Source organism: Antedon bifida, chromosome 3, assembly GCF_963402885.1.
Source record: "Antedon bifida chromosome 3, ecAntBifi1.1, whole genome shotgun sequence".
NCBI classification, from domain to species: Eukaryota; Metazoa; Echinodermata; class Crinoidea; order Comatulida; family Antedonidae; genus Antedon; species Antedon bifida.
This window is the reverse complement of record NC_136228.1, coordinates 13052430-13067349: the sequence shown is the minus strand read 5'-3', so window position 1 is coordinate 13067349 and position 14920 is coordinate 13052430. Positions and strand designations below refer to the sequence as shown.

Below are 14920 nucleotides of genomic sequence, written 5' to 3'. Positions count from 1 at the left end.
TCTGAAACAAACCGCTTCTTACTATGACGTATTCGGTATGCTTTCCGGTATCCTTGTCCGACCGAAAACACTGTTACAAAAACTGTGGCAACTAAACATTGATTGGGATACACCACTTAACCAGAGAGGCGAACTTTGTGCTATTCTCAGTGAAATCAATAAAGACCTTGAAAAAGCAAGTGACATAGAAATTCCAAGATGTCTTATTCCACAGCCATTTAGAGGAAAAGGACCATTACCAAAAGTATCTCTGCATGGTGCAAGTGATGCTTCAGAAGATGCTATGGGTATCGGAGTTTGGCTAAGGTGGTCACATGAAGAGTCAACTGAAGCTTATTTGTCGTTTGTGTGCGCCCGAGCCAGACTCACACCACTTAAACAATCAAGCATCCCCAGGAAAGAACTTCAAGCAATTCTGCTGCTTTCAAGGCTGATGCTCACTGTAAAGAATGCTTTGAGGTTTGACATAGTTTATTCAAAGATTTGGACAGACAGTATGACTGCCATCAGTTGGCTGAGAGGTCAATCTAAATCTTTCCGATCGTACGTTGCATACCGTGTAGGTGAGATCACTTCTGAATTTGACCCGATCAAAGATATTGCCTTTGTACCATCAGACCAGAACACTATAGATATTGTTTCAAGAGGAGGAAACATTGACGATATGAAGCAAGTCATCGATGGACCAGGGTTCCTACGATCACCACCAATCTCTTGGCCTAAAACTCCTACAAATGTTCAAGTAGCTCCTGAAGATGGAGAACAAAAGAAATTCCATGTCCGTAATGCTAAGACACTAACACTCAAAATAAAGGCTATCCCTGAATTTGAAAGAATACTTGGTCCCACCAAGTTTTCTAGTTGGCCAAAACTTAAGATGGTCACAGCAAGAGTTGTGTCCTTAAAGCAGTTACCAAAGAACCAATGGTTAAAGAAGTTAACTTCACAAATTTCTGAGTGGCCTTCACCACATGCATTGAAGGAAGCTGAGTTGCTTTGGATCCGACAGGGACAAGCTGAGATAAATTTCAATGAGAAAGAAGGAGTGTACTGTGTTGGTGGACGGATTAAGAATGCACCACTGTCGTATGACATAAGACACCCTTACCTACTACCGAAGGGAAGCCATATCAGTTTACTGATTGTTCGGGATCGACACAGACACTCTTTGCATGGGGGGTCACCTGAGAACCGCATCAGAGGTCAGAAAGAAGTTGGATTATTGGGGATACCAACATCTCAAAAACAGTTGTACGACAATGTACTATTTGTAGGAGACACAAAGGGAAGCCATTAGAGCAAAAGATGGCTGACCTACCAGACTTCCGAGTGAAACCATGCTCACCGCCATTTAGTTCCACACTCGTAGACTATCTGGGCCCAGTTAACGTAAAACTGAACAAAAATACAACCACAAAAGGATATTGTGCAGTTTTTACATGTGCCGTAACTAGAGCTGTACACTTAACCTGTGTCCAAGATCTTACTACCCAAGCGTTCCTACAAGCAATGGAACGATTTGTAAGCATCAGAGGAGCACCATCTTTGTTGGTGAGTGACAATGGCACATGTTTTAGAGGGGCTGACAATACAATAAATGAGTTGAATTTGAGACTAGACCAGACGAAGATACGAGAACAATGCCAACGTTATAATGTGCAGTGGAAATTTGGACCACCAGGTGGACCTCATCACCAAGGAGCTGTTGAGCGCATGGTTCAAGAAGAACGGCATGAGACAGTTGGTGAAAGCTGATAGACTAACATTTGTTGAATGGGAGACGGTGTTCTGTCAGATATCTGGTCTTATCAATAGTCGACCTTTGACGGCCAAGTCATCATCGCCCCTGGATCATCTGCCATTGACTCCTAATCATTTCCTGATTGGAAGAGGTGATTTACAGTGTCCGGAAGTACCGTGTGAAGAATTCCATGGAAATTTGAGAAAACGGAGAGAAATTTGTAACTCTATGGTGAATGGTTTCTGGCACCGATGGATGGAGTGTATCAAGCTCTCACCAAGACTTAAATGGCAAAAATCAATGGAGAATGTAATGGAAGGCGACATAGTGCTTGTCATTGGTGAGAACAAGAAACGTGGTAGTTGGAAAATGGCAGAAGTCAGTAAAGTTTATCCAGGGAAAGGTGACCTTGTTAGGATTGTTGACATAAGATTTGCTGATGGTATCAATGCTAAGAAACCGGTTACTAAGTTGATCATGCTAATGAAGAGCACCGAACGTTCAGACATGTAGTGATATGTGGATCAGATGAAGTTCCTTGACCACTGTGATTGATGATTTAAAGTGTAATTGACATTTATGAACTTTTCATTGTTACATTATTGTTACTAGTTGTGACCATCCGTCACTTTTTTAGGGGGCTGGGATGTCATGACGTCATTTGTTTTCAATTTGTGAGTTGCGTGCCAGTGCGCGTACAATACGCAGGTTGAACGAATTTATATACAATTTGGTATCGTGTGAGATATTCATGCAGTGTAATCATCTTTATTTGTTATTTGGAACCCTTTGGGTGAGTTTAATTATAATCGTGTATTAATATGCTTAGCCAGGAGTCTGCGGGGGCAGTCTTTGAGTTGTTTACACCTTTAAAAATTATATATTTTATTGTTGTTAAAGTTCATATATCTAGGCCTCGCTTGACGTTATCACTTCGTTTAAGTCGAGTTGGCGTGCGAGTGTACGTCTACGTCTTTCTATTACTATAGAGGGGGTAGTCGTACTATTCTTTATTATCATATAATAATAATAATAACTTTATTGAACAGACGCTTTTAGAACAGCGGCACACGTTCATAAGTTCAAAGAAAAAAAGAAAAGGAAATGAATTATACAATAGTGAAAAAGTACAACACTTAAACTTTTGATGGAGTAGGCCTACTGTATATAAGTATATTTATTTATTATTATTATTATTTATGTTCTTGTTAATACTGTATTATTATGAACGTTAATTGTAATTTATTTACAGTGGTACTATTTTTATTATTATTTATGTTTTCCTAATTATTTTTATACTTTAGTCTTATTTTTATTAGTATTTTATTAACATTTTTATCTTAGAAAAATCATGATTTATGTTTTGAGAGTTGAAATGAATATAAATTTTTAAGAAGAAACCTCCATGTAACAGTTAAGTGTTGTTTACAGTGATAAAATAATTAATAATATGAAAGGCCTAAAATAAACCAAACTTAGCATATGTTTCGAAGTATTTGTTGACTACAGAACTATCTACTTAGTGTATTTTGTTTATTCTTATAGACAACCCAACACAGTTGTTGAATAATAAAGTTAATAAAGACAACATGTTGCAACAACGTGTTCACCTCATTATTCTCACCGATTCCACAACAGTTAATATACCACGAATTGATGTTACTGTTAGAGATGGATTTGAAAAAGAAGACTGCCTAAAATTAATGAGTGTTGTGCGACCCAACTGGACTCAAGGCGATATTCAATTTAAGGTAGAAACACGTGTACTTCCTAGGCCTAAACCTAGTCTACAATAATAGTTAATACTAACTAGGCTAGAGTAGGCCTCCTCCCATCCCTCCATCCCAGCCAGCTAGTGGGGCCAGTTGACCTTGGTCCTAATCCTACAGTATATTAACTGAGTGTTGACAAAGTGCGAGGCACGCCAAGTATTTGTGCGAGGCATCATTTTATCATTTCCAAAAGTGCGAGGCATGCGAGGCATATAGTTTACAATTTCAAAAAGGTGCGAGGCATATCTTAACGTGCTATTATGCTATATTATAGGCCTAATAATCAATCGATACAAGCGTATCTAAATAGATTCGTGTATACACTCATCATGTTGTTTATTTTTATGTAACGATTGTTTTTTCATTCAAGTCATATCGTGTCAAATTTTACTTTTACAAAAGTGCCCAAACTACGGTTCAAAAATCTGAACGACAGTCTTCAAATTTCGATAAACAATAATTGTTATAGCGACACACTCATCAAATGACTGCCATGTTTGTTGGCATTTCGAGCGTGTTCACTTTACAATTAATTTAACATGTCTCTCGAACATAGCAGAGTGAAAATAATATTTTGTCACACCCCTGCGCCTCGATCCAGTAGACCCAAGAGATGGAAAATCCCTCTTTACTATTTAGCAGGTAGCGGAATGTTCAGCCCTCATCTCAGAGGATTGTGGTGCATTCTCCTCCTATAGCACGTGGTTTCAGCAGCAACGCACAGACTTCTCTCTGAGCGGCGTGCCAAAGACATTTTTGACATTCCATTCTCTAGGAACAACACGTGTACCTCTCTCGCAAATAAGGTGAACAGCGATTGCCAGGACTTGTTCAATAACTGGCGGTGAATAAAAGGTAACTGATATGCCGATCAAATAACATGCCGCAAAGAAAAAAATTGCGAGAGAATTCTGGAGCGCGTGTGAAAAAAGATTTACGTCCGACACTAATTGTAATACTAGGCCTAAAATTAAACTTTAGCTAATATGCTTAGCCCTAACCTAGATAAGAGGCCTATGTAGAAAATAATTTAATCAATTTTGATATAATAATAATTGGTGTAATACACTATTCCTGTTTTAGTAAGCTAGGTATATTACGAACGATTTTTATTTATTGTTGTCCATGTACGTACTAATAAACCTGGCGCTAGTTTCCTTCGCTTGTATTTTTACTCCAAATTTGATAACTAACTTTATCGTGTGAATACCACACCTTAGAAGTATTACCTCATGAGTACTTTAATGAAAGAATCACATAAAAAGTAACAAATAAATCCTTAAATAATGATTTTACAGGCGTGTTTCTCGCACACTGTTCGCGAATTTCACTTATTCAATGTTCAATATTTTTGTTTCTATGGAGCGCCAAAAGAGAAACGATAATAGAGGACTAAAACTCAGTGGAATGCGTCAATTTCTCATGCATTTATTGGTGAAAAACACGTTTTATTTCAATATATTTGTAAATTTGTCAATAAAAATGCTGTAATATGTTACTGCTGATACTGTTCTGTTTTCAAAGAATAATAATCGATCCTAAATCAACATCACTACCTAGTCTAGACCTAGGACATCCTACTAAGGATATTATGATGAATTTTTCTATTTTATTCTTTAAAAGGTTAACGAAACCGTGTACAGTATCAACAGTAACATTTTTCCTTACTGACAGTGACAAAATATATTGAAATTGTACGTGATTTTCACCAAATAATGGAGGTGAGATAATATGGATTCCACAGAGTTTTTAGCCCTCTAATTAATTTTGCTCTTTTGGCGTTCCATAGAAACCAAAATATTGAACATTGAATAAGTGAAATTCGCGAACAGTGTGCGAGAAACACGCCTGTAAAATCATTAATTTAATGGATTTATTGTTACTTTTATGTGATTTTTCTTCATTAAAGTAGGCCTACTAATTCTAAGCTGTTGTATTCAGGATAAAGTTGGTTAAAATACAGGCAGGTGCAAAAGGGAACTAGCCTAGCGGGCCTAGGCTACTTCAATTTCGGTGATTTCCTGCCTCGCAATTTTGAGAAATGATAAAATGATGCCTCGCATTTTTTGATGATGGTAAAACGATGCCTCGCATAAATTTCTGACTTGCCTCGCATGCCTTCCCTGCCTCGCGTGCCTCGCTGCCTCGCACCTTGTTACTACCCATATTAACTGCTATTCAAGCTGCCTAGAAGTATAGTAGAGTATAATTAATAGCTAGCCTAGATTAGCAACATCTCTTCTATAGCTATCATTAAAGATGTATTGTCCCTTTGACTAATTCCAAAAAAAATAAAAAATAACAGATTTCGAAAAAAGGTGGGTCATTTTGAAGTTATCATAATAGTTATTAACTATCACCAAAAATTTGTCGAAAAAAGAATCATTTAACTGAAATACAGACGTTTTTTTGTTTAAAAAATAACTTTGACTTCCAGTCAAAGTTTTCGATCAAAACATATCCCATAATGAAACGCGCTTGTTTGGCTACTCTGTATGCATAATCAAAAAAATTCCTCACGATCTGTGTGAAAATACCTTCTCAACCGTGACGAGTTGTAAACAATCCTAATTAGCATTATAGTAGAGCAGTTAATGACATGAGCTGTGCATTTTATTACCAAAGCATGAAACTTGGCACAAAGTTTCTATAATGTATATAGATTCAAAATATCGGAGGGTGCCAAGTGTCCAACGTCCGGTATGGCGGCCATCTTGATTTCAAAATGGCCACCATAAAAACAAAAAATGTTCATATCTTGGCAACTATACACATTAGAGACTTAATTCTGGTCTCAAATTGTTCACAAACTATATATTTCTATTTGCTCTAATGAAAATTTTCGTCCAAAAATGACCGGAAATGACGTTTCTTTCAGTTTGACCTTTGACCTCGTATTTGTATATCTCTGTAACTACTGGTCATTTTCAATCGATTTTGGTGTCATTTTGTTCAGAATAAATACATTTATATTTGTAGTAATGAAACATTTTCACATAAAATGACCGGAAATACAATTTATGACCTTTGACATTTAATTATTTATTTTTAATTATGTGAATATACTGTATGTGGTTTTTGGTGGTCTTAAAGGCACCTAATTTTGAACTTTGACCTGATAGGCGTAATTATATTAAATGATTAATGGACTTAAATTGTATATAGTACATAAAATTGGTAAACATTGTGCTTGGTGGTACCATTAGTTCAATGATGTTGGCACCTTCTGATTCGCTAAAAGTTTTAATAGTTTGACAGAGGAAATAACATACATGTTATGGAATACCGTAAAACCTCGAAAAGGTGATAGTATGAGCTTCTTTTCGAGATAGACTGTATTTGAATGTCAAATGAATAGTATGATGATCGTGTTTATATCAATATATTATTAATGACCTTACAAAGAACCCTTTATATTTCAACAATCAAGCCTCAGTTATTCTACAATTTATTGTTTTCCAAGTGGTAGGCCTATTTTGATTGCATCTTCTTTTTGTAGGCCTATGCTTCCTCGGTAATATGGTCCTACCCCTCCTTCTTTGTCTGTAGATGGTCTTATACCCCATTCTTTGTTTGTGGATGGTCTTATACCCCCCTTCCTTGTCTGTGGATAGTCTTATACCCGCTTCTTTGTCTGTGGATGGTCTTATACCCGCTTCTTTGTCTGTGGATGGTCTTATACCCCCCTTCTTTGTCTGTGGATGGTCTTATACCCCCCTTCTTTGTCTGTGGATGGTCTTATACCCGCTTCTTTGTCTGTGGATGGTCTTACACCCCTTTCTTTGTATGTAGATGGTCTTACACCCCTTCTTTGTCTGTGGATGGTCCTACACTCCCTTCTTTGTATGTGGATGGTCCTACACCCCCTTCTTTGTCTGTGGATAGTCCTACACCCCCTTCTTTGTCTGTGGATGGTCTTATACCCCCTTCTTTGTCTGTGGATGGTCTTGAACCCCTTTCTTTGTCTGTGGATGGTCTTATACCCCCTTTTTTGTCTGTTGATGGTATTAAACCCCTTTCTTTGTCTGTTGATGGTATTACACCCCTTCTGTGCCCGTGAACGGTCTTATATCCCCTTCCTTGTCTGTTGATGGTATTACACCCCTTTCTATGTCTGTTGATGGTATTACACCCCTTTCTATGTCTGTTGATGGTATTACACCCCTTTCTATGTCTGTTGATGGTATTACACCCCTTTTTTTGTGTGTGGATGGTCTTACACTCCTTTCTTTGTGTGTGGATGGTCTTACACCCCTTCTTTGTCTGTGGATGGTCTTACACCCCCTTCTTTCTCTGTGGATGGCCTTACACCCCTTTCTTTGTCTGTAGACGGTCCTACACCCCTTTCTTTGTCTGTGGATGGTCTTACACCCCCTTCTTTGTCTGTGGATGGTCCTACACCCCCTTCTTTGTCTGTAGATGGCCTTACACCCCTTTCTTTGTATGTGGATGGTCTTATACCCCCTTCTTTGTCTGTGGATGGTCTTACACCCCTTCTTTGTTTGTGGATAGTCTTATACCCCCTTCTTTGTCTGTGGATGGTCTTATACCCCTTCTTTGTCTGTGGATGGTCTTATACCCCCTTCTTTGTCTGTGGATGGTCTTATACCCCCTTCTTTGTCTGTGGATGGTCTTATACCTCCTTCTTTGTCTGTGGATGGTCTTACATCCCCTTCTTTGTCTGGACCCACTACTTTGATTGATTAAATCAGACATTGTTTCTTGTATGATTAGACCAAGACCTTCAAAGTGAAAGTCCACAAGTGGATGCCTAAAAAGGTCTTGTACAGAACAGTATATTGTAGGTCCATGTCACTAATTTGAGAATTACTTGAATAATTATATTGAGATGTCTTTTACGAATTGATTTGGTTCGGATTTTGCTAAAAAATCAATGAGTAGAGAAAATCGAGGAAAAGGATTCAGATGGTTTACAGCAAAGGCCCATTACCATAAAAATGGAGTACATTTTTTTAGATGCAACGAAAATGAACAAGAATTATCTGAGTTTCTGACTAATGAAAGTAGGTCTACTGCACAAATGCAGGATACGTTTGTAGTAAGTACTTTGAAAGACGGTATTCTCTTAACTCATGAAAATGAAAACTTTCCGAACTTGTCTTATATGCAACATCAAAGAGCCCAACGAAAGAATGCTACTTTACATCAAAAATATTTCCAAATGGCATCTAACAATTCAATTCAACTTTTATTTCAGACAATTGTCCATATGGTATAATACATTGCAAAAAAAAAAAGATGATGGAGAGAGGACCAAAACTTTTATCTAACGATTGACACATCACAGTTTAGCAAACAAGTTGGCATAGATGAGCTCAGTGATTGCTGTTTCTCAGTGATCTGTCATACTTTACGCCTATCCTATCACATCAAATGTCAAAAATTCAGAATAATAATTCCTGGTCATTTTTGCAGTGTCATTTATTTCGTTAAAAAAAATTAGGTGCATTTATACCAATGTAAACCACATACAGTATGTTCACATATTATATATTATGTCAAAGGTTATAAATTGTATTTCCAGTCATTTTATGTGAAAATGTTTCATTACTACAAATATAAATGTCTCTATTCTGAACAAAATGACACCAAAATCGATTGAAAATGATAAGTAGTTACTGAGATATACAGATAAGAGGTCAAAGGTCAAACTGGGAGAAACGTCATTTCCGGTCATTTTTTGACGAAACTTTTCATTAGAGCAAATAGAAATATGTGGTTTGTGAACAATTTAACACCAGAATCAAGTCTCTACTGTTTATAGTTGCCAAGATATGAACACTTTTTGTTTTTATGGTGGCCATTTTGAAATCAAGATGGCCGCCATACCGGATGTTGGACACTTGGCACCCCCCGATATTTTTAATCTATATACATCAAAGAAACTTTGTGGCAAGTTTCATGCTTTGGTAATAAAGTGCACAACTTGGCTATTTTTATGGCACTAACTGCTCTACTATTATGCATAATGCATACTCATGGTTTGAAATCTTTGTTTACTTTCGCTCGCGACGATTTTCTAGACGAAATGTGGCGCTAGTTCCGTTTCGCACCTGTCATTTATTTCGACTCAAAATTTGTTAAATAAATTTATCGTGAGTACCACACCTTAGAATTAGGCCTCAAAAATACTTTTATGAAGGAGATCACACAAAAAGTAACAAATAAATGCTTTAAATTGATGAATATACAGACGTGTTTCTCGCACATCGGTTCCATACGCCATGTTCAATGTTGTTGTTTCTATGGAGCGCCAAAAGAGCAATCATAATAGGGCTAAAAACTCAATATAATGCGTATATTTAATGCATTTATTGGTGAAAATTACGTTCAATTTTAATATATTTTGTCAATGTCAATGCAACAAAAATGTTACTGTTGATACTGTACATGGTTTTCGCAGTTTTCGTTAACTTTTAAGAATGAAAATCGACAAGTTCATCATCATATTACATGCACTGTAGTTTTTATACCTCAATGATCTAAATAATATTCCTCTTAGTCTTAGGCCTAGGCTAGGTAGTGATGCTGATTTAGGCCTAGGGTTTTGTTGCATTGACAAAATATATTAAAATTGAACGTAATTTTCACCAACAAATGCATTAAATATACGCATTATATTGAGTTTTTAGCCCTCTATTATGATTGCTCTTTTGGCGCTCCATAGAAACAACAACATTGAACATGGCGTATGCGAAATTGACGAACCGATGTGCGAGAAACACGTCTGTAAATTCATCAATTTAAAGCATTTATTTGTCACTTTTTATGTGATCTCCTTCGTAAAAGTATTTTTGAGGCCTAATTCTAAGGTGTGGTACTCACGATAAAGGTTCTTAACAAATTTTGAGTCGAAATAAATGACAGGTGCGAAACGGAACTAGCGCCCGAAATGTAATCAAACTAATTTACCTGTTAATTACGTAAACTTGTTGCTTTTGGCTTGAATTTTCGACTTAAAGTGAATAACTTCAATATTACTGTACTTTGATATGGCCAATTTAAATTTAGAATATTTTGACCTTCATTTTTTTGTGTTTCAAGGGACAATACATCTTTAAAGAAAATTGCATGTTGATAAGGGGTGCAGGTCAAGTCGCCCCAAACCGTCTCGGCCAAAGTCAAGTCGGCCCCACGTCAAGTCGGCCCAACGTCAAGTCGGCCCCAAGTCAACTCGGCCTCAAGTCAACTCGGCCAAAAACTAATCGGTCAACTCGGCCACAATAAAGTATGGAACGCAAAAAGTGCTTAATATTATTATGATTATTACTATCCACGCTTTAAAAAAAATGAAAAAATAAAAAATATAATATAATAATAATATATAAAAAAATGATCTCGTTGCTGATATGAATAGAAGTACCCGTGTGTTACAAAAACACGTGCAGGTACCGCATTTTAGTAAATCGAAGACGTTTACGTTCCACCATTTGTCCATAGAAAAAATTATTGTACATATAGTTTTTGGCCATGATTTGCGTTTTTAAAAAAGGGGAATCCCCCGGTCAGCGAAAACATGTAGCAGTTGTAGATATCGAAATAGCTGCCAAAGGTGCAGGGAGGCGCAGCTACGAATTTCAGATGCTGTCGTCTAATCAAATGCATACACTGAAGAAATCTACGCGTGATTCAACAATGGAGTTAACATTATTTTATACCTCAATGATTCAACCAAACAATCTTATTAGACTTAATAAATGTCGGATATGTTTATTGAATTTTGACGCACGAACGAACATACGCGCCCACGTACGTGCATCATCATTATTGGGCCTACAATGTGTTCCTATTTATTATCAAATGTTCATTGTAATCATAAATAATAGTATGAATGCTTATTAATCAATTGTTTGTTATGCGCAATTTAAACAATTTGTGCAATTTGAAATTTCATTAAACGCAAATAAAGGAAAGTTGGTAAAATCATTCTTATTTTTTTTGCTAAATGTGTTAATTATTGTCTAACTATTAATATTCATTAAAAGGAAAAAAGGAATTATTCATAGGTAAAAAAATGTGAAGAAATATTATTTTATCAATCCCCTTCATTTGCACTTTTTGCGTTCCATACTTTAACAGGGCCAAGTTGACCGATTATTTTTTGGCCAAGTTGACTTGAGGCCGGGTTGACTTGAGGCCGAGTTGACTTGGGGCCGACTTGACTTGGGGCCGACTTGACTTGGGGCCGACTTGACTTTGGCCGAGACGGTTTACGGCCGACTTGGATCGAAATCTTGATAAGAATAATGTAGGCCTATAAATTATTAAAGATATATTTTCCAACTGACAAAATAATTTGTAAACAGTTTTTTTTTATATTATTTTTCTTGAAGTGAATAATTACAAAATGATTTATTTTTCATGTTTTTGAGGCAATAAATCATTAATAAGAAATTTTGCATTTTTGTGCACATTATAACCCAGTGCATTCAGATTTATTAAATAAATATTAAAAACCAGTTTTCACTGTCACAGAAATTTACATCGGGTATTACAAACAAGTTGATAGGATGCTACTTGGGTGAAAACAAGTCCAATATGGTACTTTTCCGCATTTATGGTTTGAAGACCGAAGTGATTATTGACCGTGAAAGCGAGATTAAAACATTTCAAATTCTTTTTGCTGCCGATTGTGGTCCAGAACTGTATGCTATCTTCAACAATGGACTTTGTTATGATTACATCACTGGTGTGACGCTGACAATGCAAAGTGTTCGTGATGAACAGATAGCAAAGTTAGTAGTTCTTGTAATCAGTACATAAAAGAAGTCTTGTCTGTGAAAATAATTTGACTTGCAGAGGCAAACCAGATAATTAATATTTTGTGAACAATTATCATACAGGTGCATGAGGCAGACGTTTGAAATTTTCACCACCCACCACAATTCCCCAGCACAGATCGTTTTTATATTAATAATTATATTTAAACCATCTTTGCCTTGTCTGTTTTTTTTTTCTCGCCTTGTCATAGCTTTAAATAAGAATAATTTATCTCATTACGTTTTTTTGTTTTCAATTTTTATACAGGCTCATTGCAAAAGAATTGGTGCGAATGCATTGTATTCAGCCACCAGAGGGCGCTGTTCCAGAACCAACACTCTTCAAAACACTCAGAAAATGGCAAAAGTCACTTCCAGCCAAATTTGATGACCCTCTTAAAAATGAAAAGTAGTTTTCATCATTTCCTTCTGCAAAATACTTTTATAAAATTATTCAGTCAGACCATTAATGTAAATCTTGGTGATGCTAATTTATAACTGAAAAGACAAAGTACACACTTAAAAACTTCTGAGCTGAATGCTCCAAATATTTTTGAAAAATCAAACAATGCTCATTCAATAATTAATAAGTAAAAACTTTTGATTGCCATTTAATTACATTCTTATAAAAATTACTTTCATTCTACAGATATTTGAAAGAATATCCTAGTGCTGATATTCTGTCAAAAGAAATCGATTTGTTAGAAGAAGTGTTGACAAAACAAGACAATAACAACATTGTTTTTACACATCATGATCTTCTTCGATAAGGTCAAAGGTAAATTGACTATGAAAAATGTATATAAAATTATTAGGTACACAGAGTAAAATACGCAAACTCTATCTGGTTTAAAATCTTTATTTTTCAGACAAAGTTTCATTCATTGACTATGAATATGCATCCTACAGCTACCAAGCTTTTGATATTGCTAACCATTTCAATGAATATGCCGGTAAGTGGAGGATTGACCAGGAGAGATGGGGTACCTCTTATGGGTACACTTAAATACTACTGTAAAGTAAAACTATTTTGAAAAATCTATTTACAAAAATCGCATTCTTTAACTTATATAATAAGAATATGCATCCTACAGCTACCAAGCTTTTGATATTGCTAACCATTTCAATGAATATGCCGGTAAGTGGAGGATTGACCGGGAGAGATGGGGTACCTCTTATGGGTACACTTAAATACTACTGTAAAGTAAAACTATTTTGAAAAATCTATTTACAAAAATCGCATTCTTTAACTTATATAATAAGAATATGCATCCTACAGCTACCAAGCTTTTGATATTGCTAACCATTTCAATGAATATGCCGGTAAGTGGAGGATTGACCGGGAGAGATGGGGTACCTCTTATGGGTACACTTAAATACTACTGTAAAGTAAAACTATTTTGAAAAATCTATTTACAAAAATCGCATTCTTTAACTTATATAATAAGAATATGCATCCTACAGCTACCAAGCTTTTGATATTGCTAACCATTTCAATGAATATGCCGGTAAGTGGAGGATTGACCGGGAGAGATGGGGTACCTCTTATGGGTACACTTAAGTACTACTGTAAAGTAAAACTGTTATATTGTATGTAAATGTATTCAAATTAATATAAAGAAAGATTTTAACTACAGGTATTGATGAAGTTGACTACAATCTCTATCCTGGAAAAGAGTATCAGTTGAAATGGTTGAGAGAATATTTGACCAATTGGAACAAAGCGAAAAATATAGATGGACCAATCACAGATGGACAACTAGAAAGATTTTATGCAACTGTTAATAAGTTTGCATTGGTAGGTTAATATTTAAACACAATTTTCATGTTACTTAACAGGGATGTTGTGAACAAAATGTTTGTAATCCTAGGTTACAAAATAATGAAGCCGCTTTTTAGAGGCGGCGGGGGTGCTAGGGGATGGTATATTTTTAGACTGGAGGATTCTAAAATCTAAACTGACTAACATTTCATTTTCTCCTATAAAGGCTTCTCATATGTTTTGGGGACTATGGGGCATAATTCAAGCTTACAACTCTGTCATCGATTTTGACTTTCTACAGTAAGTCTGACCTTATTGAATTAAAGTCGACCTTCTTTGAAGTTTTAAAGTTTATCTATTAAACTGCATGTATTTATATGCTTCAAATTCATTTACAAGAGCATTTTAATAGCATTTTACAAACCAATTAAATCAAAAATTTGGTGGTGTATACTTTTATAAACTACCAAATTAAGTAGTACAATAAATCTATTATTTTTTTTTTAGATATGGCATTATACGTTTAGATGAATACTACAAGAAGAAGGAAGAATTTCTGGCTTTGTAACGCACATCAGGGTCCACCTATCATTACCTCAATTTGATGATCAATACCACAATTTGACGATCAATACCTCAATTTCACTTATTGTCTTTGTCTACTTATTAATTGGCTGAAATTTTTTTTCAGTAATGAAATATATATTATTAATACCAGAACATTATTAGACTAAATTTTAATTGTTCCGTTCTATTATTTATCCTTTATTTTGCTGATTTCAATAAATATTATTGAACTTGTACAGTTTACTAGAAATAAAAAGCTAACTTTAAACACCCTGTTCCGCTCTCTCTCTCTCTCTGT

At 35.6% G+C, this 14920-nt stretch overlaps 1 long non-coding RNA gene and 1 pseudogene across 2 annotated transcripts in view; one reads left to right on the top strand and one right to left on the bottom strand.

Annotated features, from left to right (window-relative positions):
* Positions 1-14920, bottom strand: part of LOC144838616 (uncharacterized) — a 311214-nt gene that overhangs the window by 41474 nt on the left and 254820 nt on the right. The window lies entirely within an intron of this gene.
* Positions 3316-14629, top strand: LOC144838614 (ethanolamine kinase 1-like; annotated as a pseudogene). The gene is made up of 8 exons (XR_013611667.1): positions 3316-3492; positions 12010-12269; positions 12562-12702; positions 12943-13053; positions 13137-13246; positions 13931-14091; positions 14282-14355; positions 14563-14629. The product of XR_013611667.1 is annotated as an ethanolamine kinase 1-like (transcript).